The following is a 21,148-nucleotide window of genomic DNA, read 5'->3' as shown; positions in this document are numbered from 1 at the left end:
GATCCCTGCACCCCGGAGTCAGTCCAACAAACCCTTCAAGAAAAAGGGAAAGCCAAAGTGGCCAATCTCGTCGAAAAAGCAAACCCCCACAAGAAAGCTTCTCCCACTCCGAAAGTCGAGGCAGACCCAGGGCAATCCCTAGGACAGAACGGATGAATCCTGTCCCATGATAGAATCATCTGAACAATCCACAGGGGAAGCACCCACAGGGTACTAAGCCCTAGAACATCCCCAGATAGGTTGATCGGGGAAGACGTTTTTATCGCAGCACTTATGTGAACAAGGATCATGGAGGGCGCAGTTGTGGAGAAGATCTAGAAATGATCAGTTTGAGAGATGACATATCCCGCGTGGTTTTACGTACTCAACACTCGGAAGGAACGGGCCCAAAAAGAAAAAAATTTCCTTCGAGGAGGTGACTTGAGGAACAATCTCAACGACAGGAGCAACGAGAGAGTTCCCCTGGATGATGGAATGGACAGGAAGTTCATGGAACAACTGGCTGCTCTAAAAAAGGTCACAGACCGCTTGGGCGTGTACCAAGAACATCTTGAAGATGAGGAAAATGAGTCATGTACCAAGCACATCTTGGACGTCGTGTTACCCAAAGGGTTCAAGATGTCGAACATACCCACCTATACGGGAAACACTGACCCCAGAAATCATTTGCCCTGCTACAATCGCTTGATGATTGTAGCTCATGTCTGTGACAACGACAAATGCATGTGCTTCTCGATCACTTTAGCCGGACCCGCCAAATAGTTGTGGAAAAGGCTCAAGACAAGATCAATCCAGTCATGGTCTGGATTGCAGTCAGCTTTCCGTAAAAAATTTGTGGTCGCCTAATAACTGGACATGGAAGTCAGTGCAGTGGCCAACATCAAACAACATCCTACAAAACCCTTAGAGCTTATATCCAACGCTTCACGGAAGAAGCCTCAAAGACTAAGTTAGATTATGGACAACACCTAGTAGCTCTCCAATCGGGAATTAGAGCTGGATCCCCTCTCTGGGACAACATGCAATGTAGCAAGGCGTCCACCCTTGAAGATTTTATAAGGAGGGTACAAGGCTTCATCAACTGGGAAGAGGCTTCAATCCAAGCATTTGGATGGCAACCAACACCCAAGTCGACAACACAAACCCTTCCCGGGTACAGAGCGCAGTACCCGACAAACCTATATTCGGCGCTTCTAGCGGTGTCCTGATCCGCTAGATCCCTCGGGATGTCATTCATGGCCCCGACTGTCTATGGACCCACTTCATCAGGATATGCTCTAGCTCCGTCAGCCCCTTTCTCCAGGTACGGAGTAGCACCAACTAGGTATAGTGCCGCTCCCGAAGGCGCCCAACCATCCTAGACCAGAGCGGCTGAGGTGAGCATCAACCTTTCTTGGGGTAAAAGATCTAGAAAAAGTCAAAACCAGTTCGAGCCCACGAAGAAAGGAAAGAGGGGATACAAACCTCGGTATACGGAGTATACAAACTTGGTGGATACTGAAGAAAATAACTTCCTTGCAAAGGGCAACGTAGTCCATTACCAGAAACAAAGCTCCATGTTTAAAGGTGGGCCTACCACAAGGACGTGGGCCACACAACTGAAGAATATTGTTAGTTGAAGGACGAGATTGAGAATTTGATCAAACTGGCACATCTCCACTAGTGGGTCAGAATGCCAACACGAGTTCCGGGATTGCCAGCAGCTCGCAGACAATCTTTGGCCCAAGGCGCATAGGGACCATAGCGAACTCCTCGGGGAGGGTATGCTCCAAGATCGGGAGCATAGGCCTATCAGGGGGCCCCAATAGTGCAATCTCCTGGAGGTCCTATGGATCTCGGGCCCGAGATGCCATATCCTCCTGAAACTATGCCTCCTCGAGTAGATGGCCATGTGGCCACCATATTGGGAGTCCCACATCTAGGAGGATCGTCCTGAAATGATCAGAAGAGATACCTCAGTGAGCTCGATCATGACCATGAGGTGTACACATTGGTCTAGACTCCGTCTCAGTGCCTAAAACTAATGAACTTGCCCATAACGTTCACGGAGGAAGATGCCCGGAATGTTCATTTCTCGAATCACGACCCCTTGTTCATTGATGCCCAAATCGCCAACAAACAAGTACCCTGAGTGTTGGTGGACGATGGGAGCTCCGTCAATGTCCTATTCAAGCCAGTCTCCATGGGAATTGGGCTAACAGAGGCAGAAACAACTTCAATGTGGATTCGTTGCTCCCAATGGGCAAGGTTCAAATCCCCATGATGCTGGGGAATGAGGTTCAGAGCTTGTTCAAGTACTACAACTTCGTGGTGGTGGATTTCCACACTGCGTACAACATGATCTTTGGGCACCACTCTAGTTGACTTCGGCGCCATCACCTCCATCTGCCATCTATGCATGAAGTTTCCGTGTGATAATGGCGAAGTGGGAATTGTACGTGGAGATCAGAAAAGCACCCGGAAATGTTATCACATCTCTGCCTGATTGATCTTCATGGTTTGCGAAGAGCCTCTCAAAGGGGAAAACACTGATCCAATCTGACCACCACAGCCATCACGGTGGTTGGTTCGAGAGGATGACAAATTGGATCCGTGAATAGAGGCAGATAGGACATTGAAGCCCATGGAGGAGGTTGAGGAGGTGTGCATTAGTGACATCGACCCAACCAAAGTGATTCGGGTAGGGAGGAACTTGAACTCGGAGGTCAGGGCTCCATAATTGCCCAGGTAAAGGAAAACTAGGACGTCCTGGCTTGGTCCCACTCGAATATGACGGGGATTGACCGCAATGTCATATGTCATGCCCTGAACATTGACGAGAATGCAACTCTCATTCGACAGAAATGAAGGTTCGTAGGCGCGGAAAGGGCAGAGACCCTCAATCTAAAAGTCGAGAAAGTGTCCTCGATCAACTTCATCCGGGAGGCCTTGTATCCCATTTGGCTCGAAAAGCCGGTGTTGGTGCCAAAGCCAAATGGAACGTGAAGGACTTGCATCGACTTCATGGACCTCAACAAGGCATGCCCAAAGGATTGCTTCCCTCTGCCCCGAATTGACCAGATGGTGGACGCTACATCTGGGTATGAGTTGTTAAGCTTCATGGATGCTTACTCCAGCTACAACGAGATCTCAATGCATGTAGCAGACCAGCAACACATCATCTTCCAGATAGACAAGGGTGTATACTGCTACATCGTCAAGCCCTTCGGGCTCAAGAATGATGGGGCCACCTATCAAAGAATGGTCCACAGAATGTTCCGGAACCAACTGGAGAAGAACATGGAGGTCTGTATAGATGACAAGTTTGTCAAGTCTAAGACATCGGCCCATCATGCGAATGACCTGGCAGAAACATTTGTTATTATGCGAAAGTATGGGATGAAGCTAAATCCCAAGAAGTCCATTTTTGGCGTGGCATCTGGGGAGTTTTTGGGCTTCATAGTAAGCTCAAGAGGGATAGAAGCCAACCTGGACAAGATCAGAGCATTGATCGACAAGCCGTTGCCACCAAAACACAAAGATGTTCAAAGCCCAACGGGAAGAATAGCAGCTTTTAGCCGTTTTGTGTCGAAGTCCATAGACAAGTGCATCCCATTCTTCAACAAACTTCACGAAAACCAGAGGTTCAAGTGGACAACCGAATGGTAAGAAGCCTTCCAAAACTTGAAGGAGCATCTGGCCCAAGTGCCAATTTTGTCGAAACAGGTGGATGGGGAACCACTGTACCTATATTTGGCAGTGTTAGAATAGGCCATCAGCACTGCATTAGTACAAGAAGATGGAAAGGTCTAACTCCCAGTCTATTACGTAAGCAAAAGGTTGCTGGGTGCAGAGTCCAGATACCCTTTAATCGAGAGATTGACATTTTGCTTACTGACCGCTTTCATGAACTGAAGACCTTACTTTCAGGCCCATGCCATCAAGGTACTAACGAACCATCCCGTACGACAAGTATTACAGAAACCCAAGTCATCGCGAAGATTTTTGAAGTGGGCCATGGAGCTAAGCCAGTTCGATATTGCCTATGTCCCCAAAATCTCTATCAAGGGACATGCCCTGGCCGACTTCATTCTAGAATGCACCGGGATAATCGACAAAGAAGAACCTATAGACCCCGTAATTCCCTTTTTGAAGATATTTATGGATGGAGCCTCCAATGACAATGGGGCCAAAGCTGGGATCATCCTGATATCCCCTCAAGGTCACCAGTTGCAAAGCGCCCTACGCTTCCAGTTCGAAGCATCGAACAAGGAGGTTGAACATGAGGCCATCCTGGTTGAATTACGCTTGGCCCGGGAGGTAGGGGTAGAGAACATTGAAGTCCACAAAGACTCCCAGCTGGTGGTTAGGAAGATTTCGGGAGAATACCAAATGAAGGGGGAGAAGATGACCGCCTACGTGGCGCGAACCTAGGAGTGACTCTAATCTTTCAAAAGATACTTCTTTCATCAGATCCCCAGGGAACAGAACGTGTTTGTAGACACGCTGGCCAAATTAGTCATGGATGTTGAAGTAGAAATCTCAGGGGTAGTCCCCATTGACCATCTACCCGCGCCCAGTATTCAAGCTCCCGTTATCATCAACGCCATTGATTACACTACGTCCTGGATGGGCCCTCTCATCCAGTATCTAACCATTGGGGAATTGCCCACGGATAGGGCTGCCACCAGGAAGCTTCAGTACCAAGCTCCTAGATACGTCATGATTGATGGAAAACTCTATAGCAGGGAGTTTTCTATGCCCTATCTTCGATGCGTGTTTGGGACCGAAATGAGCGTAGTCATGCACGAAGTGCATGAAGTGTTTTGTGGAGATCACACAGACGGACTCAGCTTGTCCAAGAAGATCCTAAGGCAAAGATATTTCTGGCCAAAAATGAAGAAGGACTATGTTGACTACGTCTGCAATAGCGAATAATGCCAAAGGTACGCGAAGATCCAGCGAGCCCCTCCAACAGAGATAACCCTGATGACTAGTCCTTGACCTTTTCCAGTTTCGGGAATTGATTTGGTAGGATCCCTCCCGATCGGGAAGGGCAGAGTAAAATATGCCATTGTAACCATCGACTATTACACCAAGATGGTCAAAGCAGAACAAATGAGCACCATCACCTCCAAAAAGGCCCTGGACTTCGTCATCAACAACATAGTGTGATGATACGGCCTCCCTGACAAAATTGTGTCCAACAACGGGAAACAATTTGATAGCGACCACTTCACTGACTTCTGTGAAAGACATGGCATCATCAAAAGCTTCTCCACCATCGCAAGGCCTTAAGCGAATGGGAAAACAGAGGCTGGGAATAAGATTTTGAAGGGGAATTTAAAGAAAAAGCTACAAGCCTGCAAGAGCAAGTGGCCAGAAGAGTTGCCCCACGTCCTATGGGCATTGCAGACCACAAAAAGAACACCGATCAGACATACTCCCTATTCAATAGTGTACGGATGCGAAGCAGTCATCCCAGTGGAAACTATATTCCCATCTCACAAATGAGATACGTACGATCCCGTCCGGAACCACGCCTTACTCCAAGAATCCCTAGATCTCATTGAAGAGATCTGAGAAGAATCACAAGTGCATTTGAATATGTATCAGGGAAAGATCGCAAGGCATTTTAACTTAAAAGTTAAGAGTCGAAGGTTCAGAACCGATGATCTAGTCCTAAGAAGAGTCTTCCCGCATCTCAAGATCCGGGAGTGGGGGTTCTAGGACCAAACTAGGAAGGACCCTATGAGATCGAAAATAAAGTGTGTTCGAGAACATATCGCCTAAAGTGGCTAAACAGAATAGAGGTCCCAAGGGCTTGGAACGCAGAACACCTCTGTCGGTACTATCATTACTCGGGAGGATTTAATTATGATCTTTCTAGCATTTTTAATTTCAAGTAATGTATGCACAGGGCCATCTCTTATTTAATCAAAATGGTGTGGAGAAAACACCATAAGAAGTGTTGTAAGAAAAGAAAAAGTTCAAGTCCGTCTTTAATTTTTACACGAACAAGTGACCAAAGACTACACTCTTTGATCACTTGGGGGGTAAGACCATCTATGCAAGTCCAGGATTAAGAAAAAAAGAGGATGAAAAGCTAAGAGCTTAGTCACGATCTACACTCGTATAGACTGGTGGTTCAAAACCCAACTCCCAACAAAAGATGATGCAAGGCTCAAAGCTCAGTCCTAACCCAGATCAATGTGGTCCGGAGGGTTTAACCAAAAAAGGGACGGAAGCCTCAAAGCCCAGTCCTATCCTAGATCAATGTTTTCTGGAAGGTTCACAACCCAACTCTGAAAAATGGATGCAAGGCTCAAAGCCCAGTCCTATCAGATCCATATGGTCTGGGGGGTTCGAAACCCAACTCCCAAAAGATTGGTCTAGACCTAATGTGGTCCAAGATAGTATAATCATGGTTCTCCTAAAATGGTCCAGGACCATTGGAACTTAAATCTTAGGTTTTAAATTGATTAAATTTAGTCTTGTAAACAGCCCAGGTCGTTAGAACATAAACCTCGGGTTCGAGATAAGTGAATAAACTAATTTCTACATAAGTCATACTTTTAATGGGCAAGGATGTTAAAATTAAGCCATGGCTGAAAAGTCCATAGCGGTCCAGGCCTTTGGAATCTGAACATCAATGTTAGGACAGACTAAACAGATGACAATTAATAAATCCATAACGGTCTAGGCCATTGGAACCTGAACCATAGAGTCTGGTTAAACCAATGAAGTTATATTTGGTAATTCCAAGACGGTCCAGGCTGCCGAGACCCAAACTTTGGTCTCAAAACATTGTAACTATCGTCTATAATTTTCCCTGATGGTCCTAGCCATTGAAACCAGGACTCCACATTGAAACCTAATTCATGCATAGTGGTACACTTAGTGAATTTCTAAGGAAAAATAAATGAATGTACAACAGGAATCATTGTACAAAGACAAAAAACCAATATAATAACACTACTGACATATAAGCAATTGTCTTAGACGCACTTGCGCCCATAAAAAAATAATATGTTTACAAAAATAAAAGAAAAGGAAAGAGGAATCCCCAAATTAAAGTACAAAGGCTCAGGCCTAGGCTTTGTTCTAGTCCGGGCCGCCTGGAGCGTTCTCATCTTGCTGATCCCGTACAAGAAATGTCGCACCCTCCTTTTCCTTGGCTTCAAACTCAGCCCTCTTCGCAGCCGAATCTAGATAGAGGAGGAGATTCATATTTTTATCTTGGAGCCAGGCCATGTAAACAGCCTCATCAAAAGTAGCCACCAGCAATTCCTTAGCCTGCTCCTTGCGAGCCTCCTAGCTCCTCTTCATCTCTAGCTGGGTCATAGCCTCCAAAGTTTGGTTTTATGCCTCAAGAGATGCCACCTTTTCTTGCTCCTATCAAATTTAGGCCTCGACCGCCTCCAAGAGCGCCTTGGTAGAAGCCTTTGAGCCACGAGCACGGGATAGCTCTGCCTCCAGGTTATCCACAAACGTCTTGTGTTCGACATCTTTCTAGGACAGAGCCTCCTTTAGCTCAGTCTGAACCTGGGCAGCCTCCTTGGCGAAGGCCTCCTTGGTAGCTTCTCCGTGATTGACAGCCCCATCAAGCTCAATTTGGGCTAACTCCAACTTCATCGCCAGCTCGGCCATCAACTCCGCATTCCTGTGAGCCAGCAAGGCATCATGGAACATAGCAGAGTTAGAAAACACAACAGAACAACAATATTAAAGAAACAAGATACACAAGTGGCTTACCACAGTGACTTGATGACGAATGGCCTGAGAGACCAAGAGCGCGTCTTTGTTCACCAAGGTGGTGTAACGTTTGAGCTGAAGAGTAGACATGGTAGTCCCCACCAGGGCCAACATGTCTGCAGCAAGGGGGGCCATGTCCTGCCCCAACTTAGGCCGAAACCTCATCTCAGCTGCCAGCCGATCCGCGATCTACTGAGGGGCGTTGAAGGCCTCCGGATGTTCGAAAAACTCCACCTTCCGATGGAGGATCAAGGCCTGGGCTACCTCATCTCTCTCATCACGCCCCTCGTCCCAAGTCCGGGTCACCATCTTCATCCTCTCCTTCAGGAAGATTGAATCCTCTTCCTCAGGAAGGGTCAGGCTGATGGGAAGCTTGGGAGAATCTGGGAGCTTTGTCGTAATAACAAGGCTATCACCAAAGGAATGCTCCTCTGCTAGGGAGAAATCCTTTGTCTTGGCCTTCTTGGCCAGCTTCAAGGACTCCACGACGACAGAGTCTATCTTCCTTTTACTCTTCCCACCTCCTTTTGAAAGCTCCTGCTCCAAGTTAATAACTTAGAGAGGGGTAGATGGAGATGGATGCTGCTCAATCGACACCGCCGAGATAAAAGTTGCAACTTGAACTCCCTCAGAAGCTCCTAGGTCTAGTTGTGAGTCCCCTAGTACTATTTCGATGATTTTCTTCTTGGCCTAGCCCTTGGTGGCTTTCTTTGCTGAGGCCTTGGCCGCAACAGCCTTGGCCTCGATCATCTCCTTCATTTTGGCCACAGGATTCGACATGTCTATGCACCTAAAATGGGAATAAAAAGAAGACTGATTAGTAACGTAAGGGAATAGGGGTGACAGACAAATGTAAAGGTAACATGTAAGTCTAAAGTCCTTGGGGACAAACCCTCATCAATGGAATGGACATGAGTTAACTCTTTTAGTGCAAAAGAATGAATTTGGTCCCCCATGTTTTCCGGGTCCAAAAAGATACCGTACTGAAGGAACCAGGACAAGTACATAAGGGTCAGCGTGTCTACGGCAATGGGGCGAGGAAGCCCTACGTTCCTAACTGTCCCGGTCAAATAATCCAAGTATTGTTGCCAATTCCAAACTAAGCCCTCAATATGAGGGGCATAATTTAAAACTGGAGGTGTTTTACCTTGCCCCGAAATACTAGCCCCGAGAGCTCCAGTGTTGGGTTGCCTACCCTCAAGAAGGGCATCTAGCTCCTCATATTTTTCCCGCTCCTCACGGCATGCCTGCTCTGTTTTTCTTTTTCTCCGCATCAGCTTCAACCGCGACCTCCATTGCCTCAATATGAGTGAGGGCCAACTCCTCTCTTAGAGCAGGATCCTTCTCACATTGCAGCCCCCGGAAGCTAGGGGCGTCTATCGATTGGTGGCTAACAATTAGCCTAAACAATCGAAGGTTCTCCATGGTCACGAATCCCCCCACATCCAGCTCATCAACACTAAGGGTGGCATAATACTTCTTTTGATTCAGGATCATCTTAGTGAGCCGGGTTTGAGCGTATGAACCTGTCGACGAGAATGCGAGTTTCCAATAAACAAAACAAAGGGATATACAAAGAATGGAGAAGGATGACTTACCCACACACTGAAAGTCCAACACCAGGGTGAGATTCTTCTCTAGAATGAACCCGGATGTCATGAACCAGCAGTGCCTGACATCTAGGGGAGGTTTCCATGTGCTGAATGGAATCGGACTAATGCCATGGGCCTTCAACTTATAAAATCCACCCCGCATCTTGTCCTTGGAATTTAGTTGCGGCTCCAACCGATAAAAGTACAGCACCTCCGTGGGAGTGGGTGGCGCGATCTCCTTCGATGCGCAAAATATACATGATTCGGCAAGCAACTTATACTCCTAGGGAGAAGCTGGAATGGTGCGATCCCCACGAACTTGATGAACCGCATGAAGAAGTCATGAAGTGAGAGAGTGGCTCCCACGCTGATGTGGCCTACACTCTAGGCCCCGAATATGCTTGCTCCGATATGAGCCTTCTCTTCTCTCCGGGCTAGTCTATTGTAAAAGAGCCTTGGAGTCGACTCTACTTCGAGGGCCTTCTCCAGCTCGTTTATCATCTGGTAGTTCTGGAATTCGTTCTTTCCCCCTCCATTTCCCATGTGTTTTTAGTGGGAAGCTTGTGTTTCTCTAGGACTACAAGTCCCACTTGGACATCATCTTCCGAATGTAGAGTAACGCCACGACCCATGATCAAACACCTGGAAGTGACAAGAAAAGTGAGAACCAAGCAGTTAGCACCAAAACCAAAGGAAATTGGTTAAGGTACGGGGATTCTCCTAGAACTGCTTGGAAAGGTCCCCTTCGGACCTAAATCCGGGACAAATAGAGATCCCAAGAACATAAGTCAGTAATTAAAGGCCAAGGGTATTTGCTAATAAACTAATTCACCTGAACAGTTTTGAGGCGATTGAGTTCAACGATATGGAACAATCAAGCCCACTTCACCAATCAAAGTATCTACGGTATGAGGTGTCATCTAGAAACCTTATTGTTCATCTTTACCACTTCCACTACCTAGAACCGCCCTACACGGTGGTGATGTCCATAACGACTATACGGTCGCGGAAAAAACATGGCAATAAAAATGACCAAAAGAAATAAAGAAATGACTAGAAAACTTACTGTGGGGTAATGGATCTAGAATTCGGTTAAACTCATGCGACAACGCCGACAGGAATTTGGTCTTGAATCGAAGGAGGCGGTGCGACAGTTTGTCGATGCTTCCAAACCAATCGGCTGGGACAGAGTTGTCTTCTTGATGAGTGAAAAAGGCTTCTTTAAAAATAAATGGGCACGAAGATATACTAACCATCGAAGAAGTTCATCTGTAGCTTCGGAGATACGAAGCTTTGGCTTTCAGCTTTCTAGATTGAGAATTTGGGATCAGTAAAAATGTGGAAATGAGTCTGTTGAGGTAATTATAGGAAATAAAAGTATTATTCAATCCAATGGTCCACGGTGAGGATCCCAAGATTATCCTCATCCGACGGTCCCGGATAATGCAGGGGCATTAATTGGCCCAATCAAGTACTAAATCATGGATTCGTCAATCCACGATCCGCGCCTACCTCATCCAACGATCCACATTGAGAATCCCAAAGAAATCCCCATCTTAGGGCTCTGGATAGTGCAGAAACATTAAACAGCCAACTCGAGTGCTCAAGGTACCTTTTCGTATGGATAGGATGCTTCGGGAGATGCGCTGACACCCATTAGTAACCTAGATCATCAAAAGAATTTCCCCAGATCTTTTGGGGCACGAGTGGCATAGACGTACCATCATCTTGGACACATGTGTTTAGGACGTTGGGAATATGGAAGGACATGATTAACCAAATGGCTCTGAAGTAAAAAAACATGGATCCCGGTAAATGAACCGGGACTTAAGTAAATGAAGAGGTACTTAAGTAAATGAACCGGGATACATGTGATTATCCGGGAGGAAGAAGGCAAGTCTCCACCGTGCGAACACGGTTGAAGACTTGGGGGGTAAATGTTATCCATATTTTCGACCTATGACATGTGGCACAGCCAAATGGATCCATGGACCCATTGAAGAGGCCCAGACCCAACATGGGCCCAGTGAACAATGAACAAGTAAACCCCATCATCTCGAACCGTACCGAACCCAGTTACTGGCAAGTAGCGTGAGCATAACAAAGGGGCTAGTACTAAGGTGCAAGATTGAATCACCCACCTAATCGTATTCAGTCTATATCCTCCGGGATGTAAATTATGATGGCGGATGATCCATTCCAAGAGACAGATACCATCAAGTGGAATCTAGGAGAAGCACCGCCATCAAGATGTCCGCCTTGGTAAATGAACCCGAGTCCTGGTAAACAAACCAGGACTTAGGTAAATGTGCTTGGATTACCTAGTCGGATAGAACAAGCCAAGTCCTTCCTATAGCTGACGTGTCCCCGAGAAATCCGACAGTTGGTCTCCCTAACTAACCTATAGAATGGGGTACACACGGAACGTACACTGTTCCTAGGAAACGGTGCTACCACTACTCTGACAGATCCTGTCCCCAGGATCTCCTTGTTAGCCCACGCGAATCAGTCCTTGCGAACATACAAAGGACTGTTGTAAGGCTTCACCATGTCTAAGTCGGCCCAATGGGCCCAGATTAACAACCCTTAATTATGTTATCTTTCTTGTATTATGGCTCTATTAGTGATCAATTGTTATTATATCCTAATTGGGCCCGGATTAGTCTGGCCCAAGTAACATGACTGCCTATAAATAGGTTCAGTGATGCACTACAGCGAGGATCCTAGATTTTCTCTTGTAAGCTAAACGCTGCTGAACTTGCAGAAAACCTCCATTGTCGAAACTCTCTAAAGCCTAACACTAGTGACTCGTGGACTAAGGCTCATTAATACCCCAACCACGTAAAAACTGTGATCTTATTTATTTCTTAGCCTTTCTTTATAGCTCTTATCTTTTAATATGTTTATAGTTTCTGAAAACTCGGTAAACAACTTGCAAGTGCACAAATCGAACAAGTAGTAAAGTAGTCCAGAGACTGATATCGTCCCACAAGGATTAAAATCAATTAAATAGGTTAAGTACAAAAAATACTAATTCCTAAATATGAAATAAAAACATGAAATAATATACAAATTTTAAAGAACAAATAGTTAAATGTAACTAAACTCAATATAAGAACAATTGTTAAGGTTTTGACTTCACTCTCTAAAAATTCTAACTCTAATCATTAATGTGCCAATATTGTATCCAATACTTTCAAGAGCCTAGAGCATAATTTTATCTCTATACCCTCTCTCAAGTGTCACATAAAGAATGTGTAAGTGATAACTAGCATATATCTCCATAGGACTATTTATCCATACCTTCATTAAGTTCCACTCTAGAAACAATCCTAAATATTCCATCTCTCAATTTCACAACCTAGAATTATTTTGGCTACCTAGATCCATGCTTATCTCTCGATCTCACATAGTCTAAATTATTCTATCCGCTGTCGGATTGTTTGATTGTTCCCCTCTCGGGTAATAATTTTCACAATCTAAATAGAACCATTATTATAATAATATAATGTAAAACAATATAAAAATCACAATTAAGGAAATAATAATTCAAAGTTGAACACAATAACAATATTGGAATAAATTAAACTTTGCATTAAATCATAAAGATAGAATCATATCAAGAGATCTGTCTACACCATATCAAACAAGAAAACTAGCCACACATAATGTGGTTCATAATCTCTAAATATTGTAATTAACTATCAAAATCAAAGAAATAAAGAAACTAAAGCACTTAGTCGATATGGATTCACTTCTTAGATCTTCCACAGATGAGTCTCCCTCTTCAAAATGTGTTTCTCTTCATTTTTATATGTGTTTTGGTTGTGCTTAGCCTCTAGAAACGTCCTTGGCCGAATTCCCTTCGAATTAGAATTAAAAACGTGTAAAAAATCAAGTTTCTCGATCTTTGTGGTGCAACAGGCGACGTATCACAGCTATTAGGCAATGGGTGACATATTGCTTGGCTCTCTGCCCAGGTGCATTTTTTTCCCGTCTTTTTGCGACTTGTCGCCTCTTGGAAACCAACATAACACCTCCTTCTCTAACTTAAACACTAAAAATAATGTACAAACACTAAATTAATCAATTCCTGTAGACTTAAGGCAATCTTATCAGATCTACACAAAAACTTAAGGAAAACAAACCATTTTAGGTACACACGCAATATTTTGAGTGCATAAAATCTGCACTCACCACACCCTCAAACTTGAATGGTTGCTTGTCCTCAAGAAAAATAGATTCTCAATAATTGCAAACCATTATCAAAACAACTAAAACGAACATCACCTAATTTGTACAAAAAAATAAAAATAAAAACTGAACTACCAAATCGAGAATGTTCATTTAGACTCAAAGCATAACATCTCACATTACTATCTCTCTTTCAACCACTCAATATGTGAATCAAAACAAATGACTATAACTTCAAAAAATCAATACTCAACTGTTTATATTACTATCTCATTGTGTGCCAAACATCTCCAATAAGCTCAAACAAATATGTAACTCGTGTGCATCGAGACAAATTAACGAACCAATCACATATTCAAACAACCATAAGCTCAACTTGTTCAACTTATCTCCACTAATGTAAGTAAAATATTATGAAAATCATGAGGACTTTATTTGGCTTATAACATTAGACTCGGGTCAATGGTGGATGAAAAAGACACATTTAGGATTACTTTCACACCATAATCATACAAAAGAACTAATTTTATACTATAAGACTTTTCTTTCCCAAAACATTATTTTCATTTTGTGCTTCTATTTTGCTCCAATGAGTCACCACTCCCCCAAACTTGTTTCTTCTCATTTTATTTTTCAAAGATATTCATATCTTTTTTTTTCTTTTCTTCTATTTATATAGAAAAGAAACCTTACAAACAGCACAATAGAAGTGTAACTCACTTTTCTCATTGAAGACACAACATGTCCTTTCTCAAATAAAACTATCATACATACCCCATTCCCCACTTTTCCTCATAAATTAATACAGTTGAATCCTACACTTATGGTGCAAAAGAGGGTATAAGGATAAACATTAATGAAGTTGAAATTTGTATAATCACAAGCTGAAGATGTTTTTAAACAACAAAGAATAAAATGTCAATATTAGGCTCAAAAAGGGAAACAAAGAGAAAATATATATTGGTTAGCTTTTTTGCCCAAATGATTAAAAAAAATCCCTCTATCATCTCTACATAACAAAGATCTAGGACTTTGCCTCAACAAATTGCTCAAGTAAGTTCTAGTTATCTCTGTGTCAATCAAAATAAATCCAAGTCTCTACAATACCCACAAAGCCACATATTGAATAGAAACCATAAAGAGACATGACAACGAGAGACAACAACATTAACACCGAGTAAGATAAGTCAAGCACACAGTCAATAAGCTTCAGAACACATACAAAGTGATATCAAAAACTTAAGCATAATAGTAATCATCGAAACCCATGAGTCATAAAATCAACAAATCAATTTAGTCAAGTACAATCATCCAAGAAAACATTAAAACTAAAGTCCACCCAAATAAAACAGAAAAATAAAATAAAATAAAACTCTTTTCCCCCCAAACTTAATAAAAACAATGTCCCCACTGTTTAGCAAGAAAATATCAAGGAAATAAAAGAATACCCCACGACCCGAGTAAGGATTGTCGGCCATATCATCACCGTCATTAGTAAATGGTGGCTCCTCCAGTTCTAGAGAGCGGTATGGGTCATGAAACGTGCTCGGAAAAGTAGGAAAATGACTTGTGAGATACTGTTGTTTCCATTGATCATAAACAATCGCCGTATAGTTATAAACCTGAAATTGACGCTCCTGCATATCGGAAACACAATGATGAATACTCTGATTGGACAAATCTATGTTAGATAACCTCTCACCCTATTGAACCAGTAAATGACCAATATAATCAAGACTATAGTGTCTTTCCTCATCAAGCTGGGACGAGGAAGTAGCACGCTAAGCTTGTCTATCAAGAGCACGTTGCCGAATTTGAGCATCATAATTAGGTTGTTGGAAAGCATTAGGTGGTGATCAGATATGTGGACGTGGAGCAACAAGCGGTGGTGGAACATTCTCAGGATCATCCACCTCAAATTCAAGGCCAGAACGAACCATGAGTAAAATTACCATGATTAACAATGGTATTTTGCAAACAGAGCCCAATCTCATTCATCGAAACACCAGCCACCCGACATGACCCAGTAATTAGATTGGCACGACCATAATCACCAGTAGTATCAGCCCTCATAATCTACAAAATATTGTCACGAATTAATATTCCAACATCGATAGACTTGCTAGCACAGATAAAATACAACAAAACCATTCGGTCAACTAGAATCTCAAACTTATTCGTAGAGGGCATCAATGTCGTAACACCCTACTACCTTAGAGTCATTACCAAGTTTTTTTAAAATGTGTATTTGACTCGCTAATCAAGGTGTTAGACCCAAAAGTGTAATTAAATTAACGTAAAGACTCATTTGATAAAAATCCCATATAAAAGATTTAAACTTTCATTAAGATCATAAAAGAGTTACATTGGGGTCCCAAAATTTTGTTTAAGACATATTTACAACTCAAAAGTCATTGTACAGTCGACCTAGGAAACAAAATTAGACATTTACACTGCTCTCCTCAAAACGACCCCAATTGTGGCAGCCAAGTAGGCCAAACGTGTACGCACCACTCCATGCCCTCCAACTCATGGTTGGTCGGCCTTTTCCATGCCCTTACCTGGACAATAGAGCATCCATGAGCCCAGGCCCAACAAGAAAACATCACCAGCATAACATATAATAATTCATTTCAATAAGTGCATAACAAATGAAACATAACAGACAATCCACATGTCTCCATTAAAATTTACAGCAGCGACCTAAGCTAGTCAAGGTGCGTTACCAGGTACCAAGTTCACGGTCCTAACCAAGCAACTGAGTACAGCACACTTAGATGGCCCTGCCATGGCGGCATGCATTCAGTATGCCTATTGCCGATCCCGGACCTTGCCGCTCTGTCACAAACACATATATGACATAATAGTTATAAACTTTCACACATAACACTAAGAACAATACAAGCACAAATAATCGGGCCATGCCTTGCTCTACATGCAAAAAATAATTTTCTTACCTAAACTCTACAAGCTTTGGGTAAACGGTCTAGACACGATCCGCATCAAAACACGCAGATTAGCCTTAAGTCACAATAATATGGAACCTCCATCAATCTCAGGTAAATAAAGACTTCCGAACCTATTTCTAGCCTCTGGGACCTCTAATTCTACTATATCAGCTAGTAGAATCCTTCCCAAGCCCTTAGATTTGAGTTCACGAGCTTAAAAACCCTATTTGTCCAACATTCTCTTTTTGAGCCGCGACGCTCCACAGAGACGCTACGACCCTCTACAAGTTAGAGAGCATTCCTAGGCATTTCCCTGGACATGTGCCGCGGTGCGCCTTGCCCAGCGCTGCGATACTAAGGCGGTTCAGTGAACCCCCCTTAGGCCTCTTAGTTCATGTGGGTCATGGTGCTCATGATCAGCGCGACCCCGCGAACGCAGAATCCCCAGTACTTTTCCTGCGTTTTGCCCAAGCTAAACTCACCAGAATTCAATTTAAACATGACTAAACCCAAAAGTTGAGTCTAGAGCTCACATTAACACAATATGGGCATCACAATTACCCCAAAAACTAATCACAAATCTTACCCCAACTCAGTAACTAAAGCTCACACTAAAACCCAGCCAAAACCTAAAATAATCAAAGACTTCACCATGAAAATCAAGTTGTAAAGCGTACCTCAGAAGTGATTTCAATCCTTGAGGGAAATCCCCTATCAACTTCAGCCTCAAATCTTCAATTTCCGAGCCAATTCCTCAAAATCTCAAAAGTTTCCCAAGGCATAGAGAGAGAGAGAGAGAGAGAGAGAGAGAAATGCACGAGGGAGAGAAAGTCTGAGAGGTTAATGTGATTGTTGTCTACAGTTTCTACAACCTAGGTCCATCTAATGTTAAGGAAAAAAGACTCAAATGCCCCTAGTCTCGTACTTAGCCCTTTAATGCCTCCAAGGGCAAATCCGTGATTTTCGACTTTTCCCTTTAATCATCAAATAGTCCTATAAATTCCCAATTAATCTCGGATTACCCAAATAATCGCCAAATAACTACCTGTTACCCGATAAATCCCGAATATGAACTAAGTTTCCCAAAATACGATTAGGCTCACCCCGAGCCAGGTGTTTGAACACGTTGGGACTTTTCTGCTAATCCGCTCACTAGGATTGCCTCGAGCCAAATATCGCTAATATATCCACATAGTAATGTGGTCCCAATCATTTAACACACATAATTACATTTATACACTCAATGGTTCAAAATTAAAAGTACGCCCTTATTAACAAGAACGTGCCCACGTGCATATTTAATACACATAAACATGCACATATATTCATATTACCATATAACTCATGTATGCCACATAATCACACACATATCAAATTAATATCACATATAAATCAAACTATTCCCTCTTGGCAAATTTGGGATGTTACAACTATCCCGTCCTTACAGAAATTTCGTCCTTGAAATTTACCTGAATAGCTCAGGATGTCGATCCCACATATCTAACTCAAGCTCCCAAGTTGTTATTCTACTTTGTAGTTTCTGCACAACATTTTCACTAAGCCAATGGTCTTGTTTCGTAAGCCTTTTTCCTTTCTATCTAGGACCTAAACCAGTTTCTCATCATAAGACAAATCCTGATCCAACTCTAGGTTTTCATCACTCAACACATGTGCAGGATCCGATATGTACTTCCGGAGCATAGACACATGAAACACATTGTGAACCTTTTACAAAGCTGGAGGCATAGCTAATATGTAATCCACCTCTCCAACTTGTTCCAGAATCTCAAATGGGCCAACAAACCTATGTCTCAATTTGCCTCTCACTCTAAATCGTTTCACTCCTCTCGAAGGAGAAACTCTAAGAAACACATAGTCACCTACTTGAAACTCTACACCTCTATGTTTCAAGTCTGATTAACTCTTCTGTCTACTCTGAGAGGATAACATTCGATCTCTAATCTTCTCAATTGCCTCATTAGTCCTTTGAACTGCCTCAAGACCTAAATACTTTCTCTCACCAATCTCATCCCAATGAATGGGTGATTTGCATTTCCTCCCATACAATATTTCATACAGAGCCACTCCGATAATTGCCTGGTAACTGTTATTATATGAAAACTCAATCAAATGGAGATACTTCCTCCCAGATCCCCCAAAATCTAACACACATGCCCGCAACATATCTTCTAGTGTTTTAATCATCCTTTCAGACTGTCCATCCGTCTGAGGATGATAGGCTATACTGAATCTCAACTGCGTGCCCATAGCCCTCTGCAGGCTTTCCCAAAACTTGGAGGTGAATGTGGGGTCCTTGCCTGACACTATTGATTTCAAAGCCCCATGGAGACACACAATCTCCTTTACGTACAATTCAACATACTGCTCTACCGTATAATTTGTTCTAACAGGATAAAAGTGGGCTGATTTGGTATACCTATCTACAATCACCCACACAGAATCATGTTGTCCCACTATTCTCGGCAGTCCAACCACGAACTCCATGGTAATATCTTCCCACTTCCACTCCGGAATCCCTAAAGGCTGCAACAACCTTGCTAGCCTTTGTTGTTCAGCCTTCACCTGCTGACAGGTTAAACACTTGGCCACATAATCAACCACGTCTTTCTTCATCCCTGGCCACCAATACAGAGCCTTTAGATCTTGGTACATCTTTGTCGTGCCTGGATCTAGGGAATAAGGAGTGGTATGGGACTCATTGAAAATCTCTCGCCTGATACCAGAATCCATCCGAATGCAAATCCAATTTTTATACCTCAACAAATCTGCCTGTGAAATAGTAAAGCCTCTAGCCAATCTAGCTAAGACATTCTCCCTGTGTTTCTTCAACTGAGGATCCTCCTTGTGCGCTTCTCAGATTCTCTAAGGAGGTGTGAGCTGAAGGGTAATGTTGGCTAGCTGACCAACTACTAATTCAATTCCCGCTCTCATCATTTCTTCAGCTAAATTTTCTGATATCTGCTTTGAATTGAACAACTGTCTTGAACCCCTCAGACTCAATGCATCAGCCACCACATTGGCCTTCCCTTGATGGTAAAAAATCTACAATCATAGTCCTTTACCAACTCCAGCCAACGCCATTGGCGCATTTTAAAATCTTTTTAAGTGAAGAGATACTTCAAACTTTTATGGTTAGTGTATATTTCACATTTTTCTCCATACAGGTAGTACCTCCATACCTTCAGTGCGAATACCACCGCTGGAAGATCCAAGTCATGAGTGGGATACCTCTATTCATACTCCTTCAGTTGTCTAGAAGAATAGGCTATCACCTCTCCAGCTTGCATCAGCACACAACCCAAACCCTACCTTGAAGCGTCACATTAGACCACAAACCTTTCTTTGTGTGATGGAAGACTCAGTACCGGATCAGTAATCAGTCGCCGCTTCAACTCCTTGAAACTATTCTCACATCCATCTATCCAGATAAACTTTGTCTTCTTACGCGTCAACTCAGCCAATGGTGTTGTTATTTTGGAGAATCCCTCAACGAATCGCCGATAGTACCTTACTAACCCCAGGAAGCGTATAACCTTTGGTACACTGCTTGGTCTCGGCTAATCTCTCGCTGCCCCTATCTTGGTTGAATCCACAAAAATCCCTCCTTACTCACAATATGGCCCAGAAATGTTACTTGGGGTAACCAAAATTCACACTTACTAAACTTATCGTATAGCTTATGCTCCCTCAGCTTTTGTAGTACTAAATGAAGATGCTGCTCGTGTTCTGTTTCTGATTGGGAGTACACCAGTATATCATCAATGAACACAATTACAAACTTATCCAAATAATCCCTGAATACCCTATTTATCAAATCCATGAATGTTGCTAGGGCATTGGTTAATCCAAAAGACATGGCCAAGAAATCATAATGTTCATACCTCGTATAGAACGCGGTCTTTGGTATATCCTCCTCCTTAATCCTCAACTAATGGTAGCTAGACCGAAGGTCAATCCTAGAAAATATTTTCTTTCCTTGAAACTAATCAAACAAATCGAGAGTCCTGGGTAGTGGGTACTTATTCTTAGTAGTCAACATTTTTAGCTCTCGATAATCGATGCACATTCTTAATGACCCATCCTTCTTCTTCACAAACAACACTAGAGCACCCCATGATGAAAAGCTGGGTTTAATGAATCCTAGATCCAGTAATTCCTGCAACTGAATCTTCAGTTCCTGCAACTAAATCTTCAGTTCCTTTAACTCTGCTAGAGCCATTCTATAAGGTGCCCTCGATACTTGTTTTTCTCCTGGTGTCAATTCTATGACAAATTCAATCTCTCGGTGTGGTGGCAACCCTGGCAGGTCTTCTAGAAACTCATCAGGAAACTCACACACCAACTTGGTCTCACCTTGTCCAACTAAAACAACCTTAAAGGTATCTACTATGTTTATTAGGAATCCTGTGCAACCTTCTTGCAACAGGTATCTAGCTCTCAATGAAAAAATCATAGGTACTCATGGTCAACTCACCGGCCCCACAAACACAAAGGGTTCCTCTCCTTCAGGCTCAAAAGTTGCCATCCTTCGCTTGCAGTCTATCGTTGCCCCATACTTTGCAAGCCAATCCATTCCCAAAATCCTATCAAAATCATCCATCACTAGTTCAATCAGATTCATGGACAAATACCTAGTGTCTATCTCCATTAGTAATGCTC

This window comes from Humulus lupulus, chromosome X (assembly GCF_963169125.1).
Source record: "Humulus lupulus chromosome X, drHumLupu1.1, whole genome shotgun sequence".
NCBI classification, from domain to species: domain Eukaryota; kingdom Viridiplantae; phylum Streptophyta; class Magnoliopsida; order Rosales; family Cannabaceae; genus Humulus; species Humulus lupulus.
This window is presented reverse-complemented; position numbering follows the sequence as displayed.